This window comes from Bombina bombina, chromosome 1, assembly GCF_027579735.1.
Source record: "Bombina bombina isolate aBomBom1 chromosome 1, aBomBom1.pri, whole genome shotgun sequence".
Classification (NCBI taxonomy): domain Eukaryota; kingdom Metazoa; phylum Chordata; class Amphibia; order Anura; family Bombinatoridae; genus Bombina; species Bombina bombina.
In genome coordinates, this window is record NC_069499.1 from 1520066680 (window position 1) to 1520083227 (window position 16548).

The 16548-nt window shown below is 42.8% G+C and overlaps 1 protein-coding gene across 1 annotated transcript in view; it reads right to left on the minus strand.

Moving 5' to 3' along the window:
• Positions 1 to 16548, minus strand: part of STXBP4 (syntaxin binding protein 4) — a 736191-nt gene that overhangs the window by 643447 nt on the left and 76196 nt on the right. The window lies entirely within an intron of this gene.

Genomic DNA, 16548 nt, shown 5'->3' on the forward strand with positions numbered 1-16548 from the left:
GATATTTTACCTCAAAAGTTCCTCAGTAGCCACCTCCCATTGTAAAGGATTTCTAAGCAGCATTTTAGTGTGTCTGTCCTGGGACATCTGAAGGGATGAGCATCGTGCACTCTCATCTTATTTCACCAATCAGGCAAAGGACGTTTACAATGAAATCTCATGAGAGTCAAGTCAAATCTCATGAGATCACAGTAAAAGTTCATGACTTCAGCACTGCTGATGCTGATTGGCTGCTGTTCATTTCTTCATTTTTTAAACATTTTTTACCTGCAGCTGGGAGCAGTTGAGTATAACTTTTTACACAGAACTCACTCTGCTGAGCTGAGGAGATTGTGAGGTAAAATATCTTCCTTTTTTACATAGAGATGCTCAGGTGATATATTCCTGTCAGCTTTTTACAGTTATACTGCATCAGTTTCAAGTGATTTAGCAGATGATTATTATGTCCCTTTAATACGGAATGGCTGAAGCTGATTACTTGGGCGTAAGAGCAATTTGCAAAACCTGGCATTACTGCAACCCTCAAGGCTGTAATGTGACATCCCTGATACAAGAATGAAAAAGAATGGCTTCTCTTTCTGGTATAACTGCGCTGAATTCTCACTTTGAAAGGGCCATTTGCCGTTATTTGAATAAAAGTGTGTAGTTCATTTACAATCCTTACAAATCATAAAATTCATCATATTATAGACACAGGAAACAAAAACAGAATTTATGTTTACCTGATAACTTACTTTCTCCAACGGTGTGTCCGGTCCACGGCGTCATCCTTACTTGTGGGATATTCTCTTCCCCAACAGGAAATGGCAAAGAGCCCAGCAAAGCTGGTCACATGATCCCTCCTAGGCTCCGCCTACCCCAGTCATTCGACCGACGTTAAGGAGGAATATTTGCATAGGAGAAACCATATGATACCGTGGTGACTGTAGTTAAAGAAAATAAATTATCAGACCTGATTAAAAAACCAGGGCGGGCCGTGGACCGGACACACCGTTGGAGAAAGTAATTTATCAGGTAAACATAAATTCTGTTTTCTCCAACATAGGTGTGTCCGGTCCACGGCGTCATCCTTACTTGTGGGAACCAATACCAAAGCTTTAGGACACGGATGATGGGAGGGAGCAAATCAGGTCACCTAGATGGAAGGCACCACGGCTTGCAAAACCTTTCTCCCAAAAATAGCCTCAGAAGAAGCAAAAGTATCAAACTTGTAAAATTTGGTAAAAGTGTGCAGTGAAGACCAAGTCCCTGCCCTACATATCTGATCAACAGAAGCCTCGTTCTTGAAGGCCCATGTGGAAGCCACAGCCCTAGTGGAATGAGCTGTGATTCTTTCGGGAGGCTGCCGTCCGGCAGTCTCGTAAGCCAATCTGATGATGCTTTTAATCCAAAAAGAGAGAGAGGTAGAAGTTGCTTTTTGACCTCTCCTTTTACCGGAATAAACAACAAACAAGGAAGGAAGAGGAACGGAATGAAGTATCCGACAAGAGTCTAGAAGTTTTGTTTTTCTGGCCTCTGTCAGAAAAATCCTCATTTCTAAGGAGTCTATTATTGTCCCTAAGAAGGGAACCCTTGTTGACGGAGATAGAGAACTCTTTTCCACGTTCACTTTCCATCCGTGAGATCTGAGAAAGGCCAGGACAATGTCCGTGTGAGCCTTTGCTTGAGAAAGGGACGACGCTTGAATCAGAATGTCGTCCAAGTAAGGTACTACAGCAATGCCCCTTGGTCTTAGCACAGCTAGAAGGGACCCTAGTACCTTTGTGAAAATCCTTGGAGCAGTGGCTAATCCGAAAGGAAGCGCCACGAACTGGTAATGCTTGTCCAGGAATGCGAACCTTAGGAACCGATGATGTTCCTTGTGGATAGGAATATGTAGATACGCATCCTTTAAATCCACCGTGGTCATGAATTGACCTTCCTGGATGGAAGGAAGAATTGTTCGAATGGTTTCCATTTTGAACGATGGAACCTTGAGAAACTTGTTTAAGATCTTGAGATCTAAGATTGGTCTGAACGTTCCCTCTTTTTTGGGAACTACGAACAGATTGGAGTAGAACCCCATCCCTTGTTCTCCTAATGGAACAGGATGAATCACTCCCATTTTTAACAGGTCTTCTACACAACGTAAGAATGCCTGTCTTTTTATGTGGTCTGAAGACAACTGAGACCTGTGGAACCTCCCCCTTGGGGGAAGCCCCTTGAATTCCAGAAGATAACCTTGGGAGACTATTTCTAGCGCCCAAGGATCCAGAACATCTCTTGCCCAAGCCCGAGCGAAGAGAGAGAGTCTGCCCCCCACCAGATCCGGTCCCGGATCGGGGGCCAACATTTCATGCTGTCTTGGTAGCAGTGGCAGGTTTCTTGGCCTGCTTTCCCTTGTTCCAGCCTTGCATTGGTCTCCAAGCTGGCTTGGCTTGAGAAGTATTACCCTCTTGCTTAGAGGACGTAGCACTTTGGGCTGGTCCGTTTCTACGAAAGGGACGAAAATTAGGTTTATTTTTGGCCTTGAAAGGCCGATCCTGAGGAAGGGCGTGGCCCTTACCCCCAGTGATATCAGAGATAATCTCTTTCAAGTCAGGGCCAAACAGCGTTTTCCCCTTGAAAGGAATGTTAAGTAGCTTGTTCTTGGAAGACGCATCAGCTGACCAAGATTTCAACCAAAGCGCTCTGCGCGCCACAATAGCAAACCCAGAATTCTTAGCCGCTAACCTAGCCAATTGCAAAGTGGCGTCTAGGGTGAAAGAATTAGCCAATTTGAGAGCATTGATTCTGTCCATAATCTCCTCATAAGGAGGAGAATCACTATCGACCGCCTTTACCAGCTCATCGAACCAGAAACACGCGGCTGTAGCGACAGGGACAATGCATGAAATTGGTTGTAGAAGGTAACCCTGCTGAACAAACATCTTTTTAAGTAAACCTTCTAATTTTTTATCCATAGGATCTTTGAAAGCACAACTATCTTCTATGGGTATAGTGGTGCGTTTGTTTAAAGTGGAAACCGCTCCCTCGACCTTGGGGACTGTCTGCCATAAGTCCTTTCTGGGGTCGACCATAGGAAACAATTTTTTAAATATGGGGGGAGGGACGAAAGGAATACCGGGCCTTTCCCATTCTTTATTTACAATGTCCGCCACCCGCTTGGGTATAGGAAAAGCTTCTGGGAGCCCCGGGACCTCTAGGAACTTGTCCATTTTACATAGTTTCTCTGGGATGACCAACTTGTCACAATCATCCAGAGTGGATAATACCTCCTTAAGCAGAATGCGGAGATGTTCCAACTTAAATTTAAACGTAATCACATCAGGTTCAGCTTGTTGAGAAATGTTCCCTGAATCAGTAATTTCTCCCTCAGACAAAACCTCCCTGGCCCCATCAGACTGGTTTAGGGGCCCTTCAGAACCATTATTATCAGCGTCGTCATGCTCTTCAGTATCTAAAACAGAGCAGTCGCGCTTACGCTGATAAGTGTGCATTTTGGCTAAAATGTTTTTGACAGAATTATCCATTACAGCCGTTAATTGTTGCATAGTAAGGAGTATTGGCGCGCTAGATGTACTAGGGGCCTCCTGAGTGGGCAAGACTCGTGTAGACGAAGGAGGGAATGATGCAGTACCATGCTTACTCCCCTCACTTGAGGAATCATCTTGGGCATCATTGTCATTGTCACATAAATCACATTTATTTAAATGAGAAGGAACTCTGGCTTCCCCACATTCAGAACACAGTCTATCTGGTAGTTCAGACATGTTAAACAGGCATAAACTTGATAACAAAGTACAAAAAACGTTTTAAAATAAAACCGTTACTGTCACTTTAAATTTTAAACTGAACACACTTTATTACTGCAATTGCGAAAAAATATGAAGGAATTGTTCAAAATTCACCAAAATTTCACCACAGTGTCTTAAAGCCTTAAAAGTATTGCACACCAAATTTGGAAGCTTTAACCCTTAAAATAACGGAACCGGAGCCGTTTTTAACTTTAACCCCTTTACAGTCCCTTGTGTCTGCTTTGCTGAGACCCAACCAAGCCCAAAGGGGAATACGATACCAAATGACGCCTTCAGAAAGTCTTTTCTATGTATCAGAGCTCCTCACACATGCGACTGCATGTCATGCCTCTCAAAAACAAGTGCGCAACACCGGCGCGAAAATGAGGCTCTGCCTATGATTTGGGAAAGCCCCTAAAGAGAAAGGTGTCTAAAAAAGTGCCTGCCGATATAATCTTATCAAAATACCCAGATTAAATGATTCCTCAAGGCTAAATATGTGTTAATAATGAATCGATTTAGCCCAGAAAAAGTCTACAGTCTTAATAAGCCCTTGTGAAGCCCTTATTTACAATCTTAATAAACATGGCTTACCGGATCCCATAGGGAAAATGACAGCTTCCAGCATTACATCGTCTTGTTAGAATGTGTCATACCTCAAGCAGCAAGAGACTGCTCACTGTTCCCCCAACTGAAGTTAATTCCTCTCAACAGTCCTGTGTGGAACAGCCATGGATTTTAGTAACGGTTGCTAAAATCATTTTCCTCATACAAACAGAAATCTTCATCTCTTTTCTGTTTCTGAGTAAATAGTACATACCAGCACTATTTTAAAATAACAAACTCTTGATTGAATAATAAAAACTACAGTTAAACACTAAAAAACTCTAAGCCATCTCCGTGGAGATGTTGCCTGTACAACGGCAAAGAGAATGACTGGGGTAGGCGGAGCCTAGGAGGGATCATGTGACCAGCTTTGCTGGGCTCTTTGCCATTTCCTGTTGGGGAAGAGAATATCCCACAAGTAAGGATGACGCCGTGGACCGGACACACCTATGTTGGAGAAACAAGGGCCACTTGATACTTGTCCTTTATATAAGTGGATGTGATCAATTCATTGTACAGAAGATGTTTATTCATTAAAGATCAAACTAGACTGCCAAGAAACAGCAATAACACACTTAAACGAGGTCAGATGATAAAAATAATGAATACATACTATGAATAGCTTGGTGCTTTCTGAAGGGCAGTCGCTTCAAAATAAAAAGGCTAATGTGTTTCTGTCTTGAGACAGCTGACCAAGTTTTGGTGTTATTTATTTTTAAGCTATTAATATTTAAGATGAATATTACAAAAACAGAATTTATGCTTACCTGATAAATTACTTTCTCCAACGGTGTGTCCGGTCCACGGCGTCATCCTTACTTGTGGGATATTCTCTTCCCCAACAGGAAATGGCAAAGAGCCCAGCAAAGCTGGTCACATGATCCCTCCTAGGCTCCGCCTTCCCCAGTCATTCGACCGACGTAAAGGAGGAATATGCATAGGAGAAATCATATGATACCGTGGTGACTGTAGTTAGAGAAAATAATTCATCAGACCTGATTAAAAAACCAGGGCGGGCCGTGGACCGGACACACCGTTGGAGAAAGTAATTTATCAGGTAAGCATAAATTCTGTTTTCTCCAACATAGGTGTGTCCGGTCCACGGCGTCATCCTTACTTGTGGGAACCAATACCAAAGCTTTAGGACACGGATGATGGGAGGGAGCAAATCAGGTCACCTAGATGGAAGGCACCACGGCTTGCAAAACCTTTCTCCCAAAAATAGCCTCAGAAGAAGCAAAAGTATCAAATTTGTAAAATTTGGTAAAAGTGTGCAGTGAAGACCAAGTCGCTGCCTTACATATCTGATCAACAGAAGCCTCGTTCTTGAAGGCCCATGTGGAAGCCACAGCCCTAGTGGAGTGAGCTGTGATTCTTTCAGGAGGCTGCCGTCCGGCAGTCTCATAAGCCAATCGGATGATGCTTTATTGAGCGACTTTTCTAGTTCTTCGAACCAGAAACACGCTGCTGTAGTGACAGGAACAATGCATGAAATTGGTTGTAGAAGGTAACCTTGCTGAACAAACATCTTTTTAAGCAAACCCTCTAATTTTTTATCCATAGGATCTTTGAAAGCACAACTATCTTCTATAGGGATAGTGGTGCGTTTGTTTAGAGTAGAAACCGCCCCCTCGACCTTGGGGACTGTCTGCCATAAGTCCTTCCTGGGGTCGACCATAGGAAATAATTTCTTAAATATAGGGGGAGGGACAAAAGGTATGCCGGGCCTTTCCCATTCTTTATTTACAATGTCCGCCACCCGCTTGGGTATAGGAAAAGCTTCGGGGGGCACCGGGACCTCTAGGAACTTGTCCATCTTACATAATTTCTCTGGAATGACCAAATTGTCACAATCATCCAGAGTAGATAACACCTCCTTAAGCAGAGCGTGGAGATGTTCCAATTTAAATTTGAATGTAATAACGTCAGGTTCAGCTTGTTGAGAAATTTTTCCTGAATCTGAAATTTCTCCCTCAGACAAAACCTCTCTGGCCCCTTCAGACTGGTGTAAGGGCATGTCAGAACCATTATCATCAGCGTCCTCATGCTCTTCAGTATCTAAAACAGAGCAGTCGCGCTTTCGCTGATAAGTGGGCATTTTGGCTAAAATGTTTTTAATAGAATTATCCATTACAGCCGTTAATTGTTGCATAGTAAGGAGGATTGGCGCACTAGATGCACTAGGGACCTCCTGAGTGGGCAAGACTGGTGTAGACATAGAAGGAGATGATGCAGTACCATGCTTACTCCCCTCACTTAAGGAATCATTTTGGGCAACATTATTATCAGTGGCATCATTGTCCCTACTTTGTTTGTCACATTCATCACATATATTTAAATGGAGAGGAACCTTGGCTTCCGAACATACAGAACATCGTCTATCTGATAGTTCAGACATGTTAATAGGCATAAACTTGATAACAAAGCACAAAAAACGTTTTAAAATAAAACCGTTACTGTCACTTTAAATTTTAAACTGAACACACTTTATTACTGAATATGCGCAAAAGTATGAAGGAATTGTTCAAAATTCACCAAAATTTCACCACAGTGTCTTAAAGCCTTAAAAGTATTGCACACCAAATTTGAAAGCTTTAACTCTTAAAATAACGGAACCGGAGCCGTTTTTACATTTAACCCCTATACAGTCCCTGGTATCTGCTTTGCTGAGACCCAACCAAGCCCAGAGGGGAATACGATACCAAATGACGCCTTCAATAAGCTTTTTCAGTGGATCTGAGCTCCTCACACATGCATCTGCATGCCATGCTTCTCAAAAACAACTGCGCATTAGTGGCGCGAAAATGAGGCTCTGCCTATGACTAGAAAAGGCCCCCAGTGAAAAAGGTGTCCAATACAGTGCCTGCCGTTTTTTTTAACAGAATTCCCAAGATTAAAATAACTCTTCAAAGTTATAAACCATTAAATATGCTTATAAAGTAATCGTTTTAGCCCAGAAAAATGTCTACCAGTCTTTAAAGCCCTTGTGAAGCCCTTTATTCTTATATTAAAAATTAAGAAAATGGCTTACCGGATCCCATAGGGAAAATGACAGCTTCCAGCATTACCAAGTCTTGTTAGAAATGTGTCATACCTCAAGCAGCAAAAGTCTGCTCACTGTTTCCCCCAACTGAAGTTAATTCATCTCAACAGTCCTGTGTGGAAACAGCCATCGATTTTAGTAACGGTTGCTAAAATCATTTTCCTCTTACAAACAGAAATCTTCATCTCCTTTCTGTTTCAGAGTAAATAGTACATACCAGCACTATTTTAAAATAAACTCTTGATTGAAGAATAAAAACTACATTTAAACACCAAAAAACTCTTAGCCATCTCCGTGGAGATGTTGCCTGTGCAATGGCAAAGAGAATGACTGGGGAAGGCGGAGCCTAGGAGGGATCATGTGACCAGCTTTGCTGGGCTCTTTGCCATTTCCTGTTGGGGAAGAGAATATCCCACAAGTAAGGATGACGCCGTGGACCGGACACACCTATGTTGGAGAAATACACTTTTTACAAGTTTTGCGGTATGGCTATACCACTGAAAAATTGGTCATTGCACGTGGAATGGCAGGTCTCCCGTATTACAAGTCGCTGCGGTATAGCTATAAAGCAGCAATTTTCAACCAGTGTGCCTCAAGTGTGCCGCAACAGACTGACAGGCTCATAATTTTTTTTATTTTGCAAATTCATATTTAATAGATACATCCCCATAGATTCCTGGGGCGCGATCAGATATACGGCGCAGGTTTCGGCGCAAGCGCGGAAACCTGCGCCGCCCGTAGTTTCAGCTCGAACAGCAAGCTATCTCATATACGGTGCCGGCAGTTGCTAAAGTGCCGTAAGTCTGACAAAGTAGCGATGTCCAGAAATCTGCTTAAGTACAAATTTCTGGAGTCACCAGTGAGTTACGGCACTTTAGAAACTGCTACCGCGTAAAAAAAATTACTAAAGTATACAATCGGCCGTTACTGTCTAACACGCCTCCCAAACATAGCCCGACACGTATACCCCTCTATCCGCAATCCCCCTCTCACTCCTAACAATAAATATCTTAACCCCTAAACCGCCGCTCCCGGACCCCGCTGCCAGCTACATTAACTATATTACCCCCTGTGAGCCCCCTACACCGCCGCCACCTATTTTAACTATATTACCCCCTAATGTGAGCCCCCTACCCCGCCACCACCTACATTAACTATATTACCCCCTAATGTGAGCCCCCTACACCGCCGCCACCTACATTAACTATATTACCCCCTAATGTGAGCCCCCTACACCGCCGCCACCTATTTTAACTATATTAACCCCTAATGTAAGCCCCCTACCCCACCGCCACCTATTTTAACTACATTACCCCCTAATCTAATCCCCCTACCCCGCCGCCACCTATATTAAAATGATTAACCCCTAATCTAATCCCCCTACCCCGGCTCCACCTATAATAAATGTATTACCCGCTAAAATACTAAAATGTCCCTACCCTAAACTAAATTACAAATAGCCCTGAAAAGGGCATTTTGCGGGGCATTGCCCCAAAGTAATCAGCTCTATTACCAGCCCTTAAAAGGGCCTTTTCGGGGCATTGACCCAAAGTAATCGGCTCTTTTAACTGTAATCTGATCACCCTACACCGCCGCCACTTATATATTAACTATATTAACCCTAATTATATTAGGGTTAATATAGTTATAATATTATATATATTATTAATGTAGTTAATAATTAATATAGTTATTATATTATATATATTAACTATATTAACCCTATCTAACCCTAACACCCCTAACAATTATTATTGCAATAAATCTAAATAATATTAATATTATTAACTAAAATATTCCTATTTAAAACTAAATACTTACCTATAAAATAAACCCTAAGATAGCTACAATATAATTAATAATTACATTGTAGCTATTTTAGGGTTTATATTTATTTTACAGGTAACTTGGTATTTATTTTAACTAGGTACAATAGCTATTAAATAGTTAATAACTATTTAATAGCTACCTAGTTAAAATAATCACCAATTTACCTGTAAAATAAATCCTAACCTAAGTTACAAATACAGCTACACTATCAATAAATTAATTAAATAAACTACAATTATCTAAACTAAAATATAATTAAATACACTAAACTAAATAACAAAAACAAACAAACACTAAATAACAAAAAATAAAAAAAGATTACAAGAATTTTAAGCTAACTACACCTAATCTAAGCCCCCTAATAAAATAAAGCCCCCCAAAATAAAAAAATGTCCCTACCCTAAACTAAAAGAAGGTCCTGTTCCAGGCGGAGAAGTCTTCTTCCAGGCAGCGACCTCTTCTTCTTCCAGGAACCAGCCGGGGAGGAGCGGAGTTGAAGACCGTCCTCTCTGGAACTGAAGACCGGCGACGCTGGAACTGAAGACCAGAGCCATGGAGCGTGGAGGATCCTCTTCATACGATCGCCGCCGTACACTGAATCGGAATTCAGGGTACGCAATTAAAAATGGCGTCTCTTGAATTCCTATTGGCTGATTTGAGCCTTCAAATTCAAATCAGCCAATCGGATGAGAGCTACTTTAATTCTATTGGCTGATTTGATTAGCCAATAGAATAAGAGCTACTGTAATTATATTGGCTATTCTAATCAGCCAATAGAATTACAGAAGCTCTTATTCTACAGGACCTTCTCCGCCGGTCTTCAGGACAGGTAAGGACCACTTGGGGGTAAGACTTAGGTTTTTTTAAGGGGGGATACGGTGGGTTTTAGAGTAGGGGTGTGTGGGTGGTGGGTTGTAATGGGGGGATTAGATTAGGGGGTAATGTAGTTAAAATAGGTGGCGGCGGGGTAGGGGGCTCACATTAGGGGTAATAATTTTAATATAGGTGGTGGCGGTGTAGGGGGATTACATTAGGGGATAATAATTTTAATGTAGGTGCGGCGGTGTAGGGGGATCACATTAGGGGGTTAGACATTTAATGTAGGTGGCGGCGGGGTCCGGGAGCAGCTGTTTAGGGGTTAAGCACTTTATTAGGGATTGCGGCGGGGGGTTGCGGTTGACAGGTAGATAGACATTGCGCATGCGTTAGGTGTTAGATTTTATTTTGCAGGTAGTTTAGGGAGTTACGGGGCTCCAATACTAAGAGTAAGGCTTACTACGCCTGCAATTTGTGGGGAGGTGAAAAACAGAATTTATGTTTACCTGATAAATTACTTTCTCCAACGGTGTGTCCGGTCCACGGCGTCATCCTTAATTGTGGGATATTCTCTTCCCCAACAGGAAATGGCAAAGAGCCCAGCAAAGCTGGTCACATGATCCCTCCTAGGCTCCGCCTTCCCCAGTCATTCGACCGACGTAAAGGAGGAATATTTGCATAGGAGAAATCATATGATACCGTGGTGACTGTAGTTAGAGAAAATAAATCATCAGACCTGATTAAAAAACCAGGGCGGGCCGTGGACCGGACACACCGTTGGAGAAAGTAATTTATCAGTTAAACATAATTTCTGTTTTCTCCAACATAGGTGTGTCCGGTCCACGGCGTCATCCTTACTTGTGGGAACCAATACCAAAGCTTTAGGACACGGATGAAGGGAGGGAGCAAATCAGGTCACCTAGATGGAAGGCACCACGGCTTGCAAAACCTTTCTCCCAAAAATAGCCTCAGAAGAAGCAAAAGTATCAAATTTGTAAAATTTGGTAAAAGTGTGCAGTGAAGACCAAGTCGCTGCCTTACATATCTGATCAACAGAAGCCTCGTTCTTGAAGGCCCATGTGGAAGCCACAGCCCTAGTGGAATGAGCTGTGATTCTTTCAGGAGGCTGCCGTCCGGCAGTCTCATAAGCCAATCTGATGATGCTTTTAAGCCAAAAAGAGAGAGAGGTAGAAGTTGCCTTTTGACCTCTCCTTTTACCAGAATAAACAACAAACAAGGAAGATGTTTGTCTGAAATCCTTTGTAGCCTCTAAATAGAATTTTAGAGCACGAACTACATCCAAATTGTGCAACAAACGTTCCTTCTTTGAAACTGGATTCGGACACAAAGAAGGCACAACTATCTCCTGGTTAATATTTTTGTTAGAAACAACTTTCGGAAGAAAACCAGGTTTAGTACGCAAAACGCAAAAGGAGAACACTGCAGAGCAGATAACTCTGAAACTCTTCTAGCAGAAGAAATTGCAACCAAAAACAAAACTTTCCAAGATAATAACTTAATATCTACGGAATGTAAGGGTTCAAACGGAACCCCTTGAAGAACTGAAAGAACTAAATTGAGACTCCAAGGAGGAGTCAAAGGTTTGTAAACAGGCTTGATTCTAACCAGAGCCTGAACAAAAGCCTGAACATCTGGCACAGCCGCCAGCTTCTTATGAAGTAAAACAGATAAAGCAGAAATCTGTCCCTTCAAAGAACTTGCAGATAATCCTTTCTCCAAACCCTCTTGTAGAAAGTATAGAATCTTAGGAATTTTTACCCTGTTCCATGGGAATCCTTTCGATTCGCACCAACAGATATATTTCTTCCATACTTTATGGTAAATTTTTCTAGTTACAGGCTTTCTAGCCTGAATAAGAGTATCAATGACAGAATCTGAGAACCCACGCTTTGATAAAATCAAGCGTTCAATCTCCAAGCAGTCAGTTGGAGTGATGCCAGATTCGGATGTTCGAACGGACCTTGAACAAGAAGGTCCCATCTCAAAGGTAGCTTCCATGGTGGAGCCGATGACATATTCACCAGGTCTGCATACCAAGTTCTGCGTGGCCACGCAGGAGCTATCAAGATCACCGAAGCCCTCTCCTGATTGATCCTGGCTACCAGCCTGGGAATGAGAGGAAACGGTGGGAACACATAAGCTAGGTTGAAGGTCCAGGGCGCTACTAGTGCATCTACTAGAGTCGCCTTGGGATCCCTGGATCTGGACCCGTAGCAAGGAACCTTGAAGTTCTGACGAGACGCCATCAGATCCATGTCTGGAATGCCCCATAATTGAGTTATTTGGGCAAAGATTTCCGGATGGAGTTCCCACTCCCCCGGATGAAATGTCTGACGACTCAGAAAATCCGCTTCCCAATTTTCCACTCCTGGGATGTGGATTGCAGACAAGTGGCAGGAGTGAATCTCCGCCCATTGAATTACTTTGGTCACTTCTTCCATCGCCAGGGAACTCCTTGTTCCCCCCTGATGGTTGATATATGCAACAGTCGTCATGTTGTCTGATTGAAACCTTATGAATTTGGCCTTTGCTAGTTGAGGCCAAGCCTTGAGAGCATTGAATATCGCTCTCAGTTCCAGAATGTTTATCGGGAGAAGAGATTCTTCCCGAGACCATAGACCCTGAGCTTTCAGGTGTTTCCAGACCGCGCCCCAGCCCACCAGGCTGGCGTCGGTCGTTACAATGACCCACTCTGGTCTTCTGAAGCTCATCCCTTGGGACAGGTTGTCCAGGGTCAGCCACCAACGGAGTGAATCTCTGGTCCTCTGATCTACTTGGATCGTCGGGGACAAATCTGTATAATCCCCATTCCACTGTCTGAGCATGCACAGTTGTAATGGTCTTAGATGAATTCGCGCAAAAGGAACTATGTCCATTGCCGCAACCATCAAACCTATTACTTCCATGCACTGCGCTATGGAAGGAAGAAGAACAGAATGAAGTACTTGACAAGAGCTTAGAAGTTTTGATTTTCTGGCTTCTGTCAGAAAAATCTTCATTTCTAAGGAGTCTATTATTGTTCCCAAGAAGGGAACTCTTGTTGACGGGAATAGAGAACTTTTTTCTACGTTCACTTTCCACCCGTGAGATCTGAGAAAGGCTAGGACAATGTCCGTATGAGCCTTTGCTTGTGGCAGAGACGACGCTTGAATCAGTATGTCGTCCAAGTAGGGTACTACTGCAATGCCCCTTGGCCTTAGCACCGCTAGAAGGGACCCTAGTACCTTTGTGAAAATTCTTGGAGCAGTGGCTAGTCCGAATGGAAGTGCCACAAACTGGTAATGCTTGTCCAGAAAGGCGAATCTTAGGAACCGATGATGTTCCTTGTGGATAGGAATATGTAGATACGCATCCTTTAAATCCACCGTGGTCATGAATTGACCTTCCTGGATGGTAGGAAGAATTGTCCGAATGGTTTCCATCTTGAACGATGGAACCTTGAGAAATTTGTTTAGGATCTTGAGATCCAAAATTGGCCTGAATGTTCCCTCTTTTTTGGGAACTATGAACAGATTGGAGTAAAACCCCATCCCTTGTTCTCCTAATGGAACAGGATGAATCACTCCCATTTTTAACAGGTCTTCTACACAATGTAAGAATGCCTGTCTTTTTATTTGGTCTGAAGACAATTGAGACCTGTGGAACCTTCCCCTTGGGGGTAGTTCCTTGAATTCCAGGAGATAACCTTGAGAAACTATTTCTAGCGCCCAAGGATCCTGAACATCTCTTGCCCAAGCCTGAGCGAAGAGAGAGAGTCTGCCCCCCACCAGATCCGATCACGGATCGGGGGCCAGCATCTCATGCTGTTTTGGTAGCGGTAGCGGGCTTCTTGGCCTGCTTACCTTTGTTCCAGCCTTGCATCGGTCTCCAGGCTGGCTTGGTTTGAGAAGAATTACCCTCTTGCTTAGAGGATGTAGAATTTGAGGCTGGTCCGTTTCTGCGAAAGGGACGAAAATTTGTTTTATTTTTAGCCTTAAAAGACCTATCCTGAGGAAGGGCGTGGCCCTTTCCCCCAGTGATGTCTGAAATAATCTCTTTCAAGTCAGGGCCAAACAGCGTTTTCCCCTTGAAAGGGATGTTAAGCAATCTGTTCTTGGAGGACACATCCGCTGACCAAGACTTCAGCCAAAGCGCTCTGCGCGCCACAATAGCAAAACCTGAATTTTTCGCCGCTAATCTAGCTAATTGCAAAGTGGCGTCTAAGGTAAAAGAGTTAGCCAACTTAAGTGCTTGAACTCTGTCCATAACCTCCTCATAAGAAGATGCTTTATTGAGCGACTTTTCTAGTTCATCGAACCAGAAATACGCTGCTGTAGTGACAGGAACAATGCATGAAATTGGTTGTAGAAGGTAACCTTGCTGAACAAACATCTTTTTAAGCAAACCCTCTAATTTTTTATCCATAGGATCTTTGAAAGCACAACTATCTTCTATAGGGATAGTGGTGCGTTTGTTTAGAGTAGAAACCGCCCCCTCAACCTTGGGGACTGTCTGCCATAAGTCCTTCCTGGGGTCGACCATAGGAAATAATTTGTTAAATATAGGGGGAGGGACAAAAGGTATGCCGGGCCTTTCCCATTCTTTATTTACAATGTCCGCCACCCGCTTGGGTATAGGAAAAGCTTCGGGGGGCACCGGGACCTCTAGGAACCTGTCCATCTTACATAATTTCTCTGGAATGACCAAATTGTCACAATCATCCAGAGTAGATAACACCTCCTTAAGCAGAGCGCGGAGATGTTCCAACTTAAATTTGAATGTAATAACGTCAGGTTCAGCTTGTTGAGAAATTTTTCCTGAATCTGAAATTTCTCCCTCAGACAAAACCTCCCTAGCCCCTTCAGACTGGTGTAAGGGCATGTCAGAACCATTATCATCAGCGTCCTCATGCTCTTCAGTATCTAAAACAGAGCAGTCGCGCTTTCGCTGATAAGTGGGCATTTTGGCTAAAATGTTTTAATAGAATTATCCATTACAGCCGTTAATTGTTGCATAGTAAGGAGGATTGGCGCACTAGATGCACTAGGGAACTCCTGAGTGGGCAAGACTGGTGTAGACATAGAAGGAGATGATGCAGTACCATGCTTACTCTCCTCACTTAAGGAATCATTTTGGGCAACATTATTATCAGTGGCATCATTGTCCCTACTTTGTTTGTCACATTCATCACATATATTTAAATGGAGAGGAACCTTGGCTTCCGAACATACAGAACATCGTCTATCTGATAGTTCAGACATGTTAATAGGCATAAACTTGATAACAAAGCACAAAAAACGTTTTAAAATAAAACCGTTACTGTCTCTTTAAATTTTAAACTGAACACACTTTTTTACTGAATATACGCAAAAGTATGAAGGAATTGTTCAAAATTCACCAAAATTTCACCACAGTGTCATAAAGCCTTAAAAGTATTGCACGCCAAATTTGAAAGCTTTAACTCTTAAAATAACGGAACCGGAGCCGTTTTTACATTTAACCCCTATACAGTCCCTGGTATCTGCTTTGCTGAGACCCAACCAAGCCCAGAGGGGAATACGATACCAAATGACGCCTTCAATAAGCTTTTTCAGTGGATCTGAGCTCCTCACACATGCATCTGCATGCCTTGCTTCTCAAAAACAACTGCGCATTAGTGGCGCGAAAATGAGGCTCTGCCTATGACTAGAGAAGGCCCCCAGTGAAAAAGGTGTCCAATACAGTGCCTGCCGTTTTTTTAACAGAATTCCCAAGATTAAAATAACTCTCCAAAGTTGTAAACCATTAAATATGTTTATAAAGTAATCGTTTTGGCCCAGAAAAATGTCTACCAGTCTTTAAAGCCCTTGTGAAGCCCTTATTCTTATATTGAAAATTCAGAAAATGGCTTACCGGATCCCATAGGGAAAATGACAGCTTCCAGCATTACCAAGTCTTGTTAGAAATGTGTCATACCTCAAGCAGCCAAAGTCTGCTCACTGTTTCCCCCAACTGAAGTTAATTCCTCTCAACAGTCCTGTGTGGAAACAGCCATCGATTTTAGTAACGGTTGCTAAAATCATTTTCCTCTTACAAACAGAAATCTTCATCTCTTTTCTGTTTCAGAGTAAATAGTACATACCAGCACTATTTTAAAATAACAAACTCTTGATTGAAGAATAAAAACTACATTTAAACACCAAAAAACTCTGAGCCATCTCCGTGGAGATGTTGCCTGTGCAACGGCAAAGAGAATGACTGGGGAAGGCGGAGCCTAGGAGGGATCATGTGACCAGCTTTGCTGGGCTCTTTGCCATTTCCTGTTGGGGAAGAGAATATCCCACAAGTAAGGATGACGCCGTGGACCGGACACACCTATGTTGGAGAAATGGAGTAAGATTTTTCCATTTTTCGCTACTTAAGTCCTTAAGCTGTATATTGGATACCAAACTGCGCTGGTTTGGTATACCTGTCTATGGGCCAAAAAACTACGGCCGA